Source organism: Lactuca serriola, chromosome 8, assembly GCF_051521515.1.
Source record: "Lactuca serriola cultivar US96UC23 chromosome 8, Lser_US96UC23_V15, whole genome shotgun sequence".
NCBI classification, from domain to species: Eukaryota; Viridiplantae; Streptophyta; class Magnoliopsida; order Asterales; family Asteraceae; genus Lactuca; species Lactuca serriola.
Window position 1 is genome coordinate 306178063 of NC_136415.1, and position 6843 is coordinate 306184905.

Here is a 6843-nt window from a genome sequence, read left to right on the forward strand (position 1 = left end):
ACACACCTACTTAAACAAAAACCATGTGCATTAGATAGTTCATTCACGGTAGAAATGGCTAACGGGAAAACGAAGAGTACTAACTGCATATACGTAGGTTGTAACTTAACTTTAGATAGCCATACTTTCAAGATAGACCTCATGCCAGTCCAAATTAAATGTTTCGACGTTATCATCGGCATGGATTGGTTGAGTCTTCTTCGCGCCGACATAATGTGCTTTGAAAAAGCAGTTCGTCTTAACCTTCCTAACAACAAAATCTTAGTTATCTATGGCGACAAACCTAGTACGAGCCTTCACATCATTTCGTGCATTCATGCCCAGAAGTTCTTGCGGAAGGAATATCATGCATTCCTTGCACACGTCGTCGATACCAGTCAAGAACTGAAAGACATTCAGAACATCCCAGAAGTACGCGACTTTCCCGACATCTTCCCAGAAGAACTTCCTGGTTTACTACCGCAACGCCAAGTCGAGTTCAGAATCGACCTAATGCCAGGAGCTACCCCAGTAGCCAAATCTCCTTATCGTCTGGCACCGGCCGAGATGCAGGAAATTTCCACTCAACTTAACGAACTTCTCAAGAAGGGATTCATTCGACCAAGCTTCTCGCCATGGGGAGCACCGATCTTGTTCGTCAAGAAGAAAGATGGATCGTTTCGCATGTGCATCGACTATAGAGAACTCAACAAACTTACCATTAAAAATCGTTATCCCTTGCCCCACATTGACAATTTATTTGATCAACTTCAAGGAGCCAACTACTTCTCGAAGATAGATCTACGATCCGGATATCACCAACTATGAGTGTTAGAGGAGGATGTTCCCAAGACAGCCTTCCGAACTCGTTATGGGCACTACGAATTTGTAGTGATGCCGTTCGGATTAACTAACGTGCCTGCAGTATTCATGGATCTGATGAATAGGGTGTGTCGTCCTTACTTGGATCAGTTCGTCATCGTCTTCATTGATGACATACTCATCTACTCTCGAAGTAAGGAGGAGCATAGTCAACATCTCCGTAGAATCTTAGAAACATTGCGAGCGGAGAAGCTCTACGCGAAGTTCTCCAAATGTGAATTTTGGATTCGACGAGTCGCATTTTTGTGCCATGCTGTTAGCAAGGAGGGAATACACGTGGACCCCTCCAAAATCAAGGTCATTGAGAACTGGTCAGCACCGAAGACACATACAGAAATTCGCCAATTTCTAGGTCTGGCTGGCTACTATCGCAGGTTCATTCAGAACTTCTCCAGCATAGTGAAACCTCTGACAACCCTAACCCAGAAAGGCGTGGCCTTTGACTGGGAAGAGAAGCAGGAAAGAGCGTTCTAAACGCTCAAACGAGCCTTGTGCACCGCCCCGATACTATCCCTCCCTGAAGGGATAGAAGACTTCATTGTCTATTGCGATGCATCCAATCAAGGACTCGGATGTGTGCTGATGCAGCGAGGTAAAGTCATAGCCTATGCCTCGAGACAGCTGAAGACACATGAGGTTAACTATACCACCCACGATCTTGAGCTAGGAGCAGTTGTGTTTGCTCTAAAGATCTGGCGACATTACCTATATGGTACAAAAAGCACGATCTTTACAGACCATAAGAGTGTACAATACATTTTCGACTAGAAAGAGCTCAACATGAGACAACGACGGTGGGTCGAGCTACTCAGTGATTACGAGTGCGAAATTCGTTATCATCCGGGTAAAGCCAATGTAGTAGCCAGCGCCCTAAGTCGGAAAGAATATACTGGTCGTAGAGTCAAATCTTTGACTCTAACTATCCATTCACACTTGTCCACGCAAATAAAGGAGGCTCAGCTCGACGCTTTGAAACCTGAAAACGTGGCTGGTGGATCCCTTAGAGGGATGGATAAGAACTTAGAAGTCAAGGGTGGCGGAGCCTTATACCTCATGGATCGGATCTGGACACCGAAACACGGTGGCCTCAGAGACTTGGTCATGACGGAAGCTCACAACACTCATTATTCCGTCCACCCGAGTTCAGATAAGATGTATCTGGATCTTAAAAAGTTATACTGGTGGCCTAACATGAAAGCAGACATTGCTACCTTCGTGAGTAAATGCCTTACTTGCGCAAAAGTCAAGGTCGAATACCAGAAACCCTTCGGTCTTCTACAACAACCGGATATACTAGAATGGAAGTGGGAACGGATCACTATGGACTTCATAACAAATTGCCCAAGACGACGGGTGGACTTGATTCCATATGGGTCATCGTCGATAGACTGACCAAGTCTACACACTTCTTGCCAATCAAAGAAACAGACAAGATGGAGAAACTCACACGAACTTACATTAGGGATTTTGTAAGGTTCCACGGTGTGCCTTTATCTATCATCTCGGATAGAGATTGTAGATTCACTTCGAGGTTCTGGCAGTCATTACAAAGTTCTCTAGGAACTTAGGCTGGACATGAGTACAGCCTACAATCCACAGACCGACGGGCAAAGTGAGAGGACTATCAAAACCTTAGAAGATATGTTGCGTGCCTGTGTGATTGACTTTAGAAAAGCTTGGGATACCCATTTACCCCTTGTCGAATTTTCCTACAACAACAGTTATCACATGAGCATAAAGGTAGCTCCATTCGAGGCCCTCTATGGCCGAAAGTGCAGATCCCCTCTGTGCTGGCCTGAGGTGGGTGATACCCAGTTAGCTAAGGGACGAGTTCCCGAAAGCACTCTCACGGGTCCGGAGATCATTCGGGAAACGACAGAGAAGATCTATCAAATTCATGAACGATTGAAAGCCTCTAGAGACCGATAGAAAAGCTACACTGACAAGCGAAGGAAACCATTGGAATTCCAGGTGGGCGACCGAGTCCTACTGAAGGTCTCACCCTGGAAGGGCTTGATATGCTTTGGAAAGCGTGGGAAGCTCAATCCAAGATACATAGGGCCTTTCGAGATTCTCGCGAGAATCGGCCCTGTAGCTTACAAACTCAATCTACCGCACGAACTCAGTAACGTACATCCTACCTTCCACGTCTCGAACTTCAAAAAAGTGTCTGTCAGACGAGACTATTGTTATCCCACTCGACGAGATCGAGATCAACGAGATCCTCAACTTCGTGGAGGAGCCAGTAGAGATCATGGACCGAGAGGTCAAGCAAACAAAGCAGAGCCGTATCCCGATAGTGAAGGTGCGCTGGAACGCAAAGCGTGGACCTGAATTCACTTGGGAACAAGTGGATCAGATGAAACTGAAATACCCTCATCTTTTCGCTTAGTTATGTGTAATTTCTTATTTGCTTATATTCTAATTTCGGGACGAAATTCCTTCTAACGGGGGGATGATGTGACAACCCGAAATTTCCATTCTGTACGAACTATATCACTTCAATAGAAGTTGTAGCAATCATAGTTAATTTTCAGACTTTTTCGTGTAAGTTTGAGTAATTCAGGGTTTACACTTCAGGAAATATCAGGAGAGTGGGTGCACTAGGGTTTTGTGCAACATTGTTATTCCAACACTCTATTATATTAGAGATCATTTCAGGAATAAAAATATTTTCTGCCAAAAATATCTCAGGACTATAAATAGAATTTTGAACCAAATTCATTCATTATTCGCATTTCCAACTAGAGAAAAGCCATTTTCTCTCTCACGGATCTTCGGGTTTGTATCCCAAATCGTGAGTACCCCTCTCTAGTAGTGTTATATAGCTTTAAATGTGTTCATAACATAGATTACATAGCTAAATCACTAGATTTAGGAGTTTACTCCCCATGGTGTTCTTGGGCTGTAAACTCCCGAAAACAATGCCTAACCTTTCCCTCGAGATATACTACTGCCTTGGACTTATATAGGACTGTATTAGGGACAAGAAAACATCAAAGAACCACCCAAGTTTGGGAGTTCACGGCCCAAGATGATCTTGGACCGTGAACTCCAAAATCATGCACAAAAGGGTGCTTTTAAGGCCCCTAAAGCCTTAGACAATTACTAGAAATTGTTCCCCACTTAAATGAAGGACTAAAACACATCAAAAGCAACCCTTCAAATGAGTTCACGGCCCCAATAAGGTTCTTGGGCCGTGAACATCAAACAAAGGCACCAAAGTGTGCCTAAGGCCTTCATATGCTTGGAATAAAAGTCTAGAACCTATACCACATGTGCAAGAGACTTGAAAGCATCAAAAACACCCATCCTTAAGAGTTTACGGCTGCAAACTCTAAGGGAAATGTCCTTAAGGCCGTAAACTCCTCAAAGGAGTGTTTCTATGCCTTAAACCCTTCCAAGGACTTAACCACCAAGTTGGAATAATAATAGGGATTATTTAACACCTTAAAACAACCAAAGACATTGAGTCTTGGAGTTTACGGCTGTAAACTCAAGAGTTTACAACCATAAACTCCATGTGTGATGGTACATGGTGAGTAAACTCATATATGGGGTCCTTTGGAACCCTAAACACAAGTGCCTTGTCCCACAATAGCTTAGATGCAATCCTTAGGACTTAAAACACTTATATAAAGTGTTTATTATGTCTAGGATGTCTTAACCTTATCAATTAGTAATTTAAGACTAATTGAGTGCATATATGTGTGATTATATGTTCATTAGGATCGTAGTGTGTGTACAAGTCCTCACTTGACACCTAACAATCCTACACCGTCCAGTTCATCCGAACCACCATCTATAAGTGAGTTCAAACCCCTAATCAATGTTTAAATGATTTTAAATGCTTTAATGGGGGGGGGGGAATACAAGTAGAAAACAACATGTTATTAAATCATCTATATGTATTTTATAACTGTGTTTTCATTCAACAGATTTCACATACTACAAAATGTGATGCATGAAATGGTTTTCTAGCTTTAAAATACTTTGTTATCAAATGTATTACTTTTGAAATGTTTATCAAAATGACATCAAGTCACTTTTATATTTGTTCAAAACCCTTAGATGTCTTACAAAAACATTTTACATTCTTGAACTAAACTATGCATATACACTTATATTCTTATATATGTATTGATGTTATAGTTTACAGCTTTCATCTAGTTTCTCACACCCTTGAGTAGTAAGAGTGTATAAACCTACTTGAACAACCAATTACCTTTCAGTAAATTATCATAGGGATAATTTGGAGATATCAAACATTATTCCTATTACAAGGAATCACACAAGAGTCAGTTTATTCATGAGTCTAGACCAGTACATTACCTGATACATGAGTACATATACATATGCTTACCTGATACATGAATATGTCTACATATACTTACCTGATACATGAACACGCTTACATGAATACCATACATGAACACTGTTACATAGGTGCATGATCCTGTATTCACTTACCTGGATACTTGTATCTCAATTTGTGAGGATGATTCATTAGTATTTTCGATATAAATTATCTTTCTTATCCCGGTTCAATGGGATATCTCGGCGGGACTAACCATTCCGAATCCCATCTGATTAACACCAGTGGTAGACGACCATCTACGGAGGTCTAAGGTTATCACTTATATTAGGAAGATTGATTCATACCTTCTGTGTAAATTTTCCTGCCTATCCTTGTTCGATGGGATGTCTAGACGGGACTAACCATTCCGGAACCCAATTGTTAGCAACATTGGGTGATGAACATCTACGGGTATCTAAGGCTATCACTTATCATAGATAGATTGATATCGGAACTAACCATTCCTCCATCCTGCTATTGCAACAGTGGATGAGATGAAAATCTTCGGATGATCAATAGGTTAACGCTTGTATTAGGAGTCGGCTACGGGACTAACCCTTCCTCCAACCTGCTGCTGCTACAGAGGAAAATTGGACCATCTTCGGAGGTTCATTTGGTTATTCATATCGCTTATTGCGATGGCATGTTAGTCCTGGTATCCAGGGATAACACTTACATGGTTATATTTTTCCTATTTACTTTATTTTGAGATATATTCACATAAACGATGAGTTAGACTAATTACTGTTGGTAGTAGTCAAAACAAAGGAAAAACTAGCATTTTACTTACAAAACATTCGGTTCTTGGTAGAAGACTACATTGTCATAACAAAACATTCGGGTCTTGGTAGAAGACTACATTGTCATAACAAAACATTCAAGTCTTGGTAGAAGACTACATCTCAAACTGATAGAAAATAAGGGATTTTCTAGGGCTTTTCATCCTTACATCATCATTTTCATTTAAAGGTTTAGATGACTTTTAAAACAGCTTTTAGTAAGCAAGACAATGACACTTAAATACTTATGAATTCACCAGCCTTAAAGCTGATACTCTCTTTCAAAATAACTTGTATTCTCAGGTCATCAGTAGACAGGTACGGTGGCTAGGTTTTGAGAAGACGGAGCAGACAAGTCTCGTCTTTTGTTTTGATTGTATATTTTTGGTGTCTTATTACAATGAAAGAGAACACATGTATTAAAACTTTACTTATAATGCAATGGATGATGTTGTTGCTTGTTTACTATTTTACATTGTTGTGATATTGTACATGACATCCTCCACCCCTGAACGTTTCCTCCGTTCGTGGTTTTGGGGTGTGACATAACATATGAGTATTTTGGGAAAACTTACTTGAGCTCGGCTAGTTGCACGCATCATACCCCTCGTTTTGATTAGAAGTTCCTTTTTTTTAATTAAATGTTTATTTGAAATTGTTTTTACTAAACCCTCAGTTTGAGTTTAGGCACACCCGAGAGTATGCCCGAATCCCTCAGAGCAAGACTCTGATACCAACTTGTAACAGCTCAAAAATCCAAGGTAAAAATTTCATTTTTATTACTTTATTCAAAACATTGAAAAGCATTTCAAATAATACAAATATCAAAGTCCAATCCCATAAATC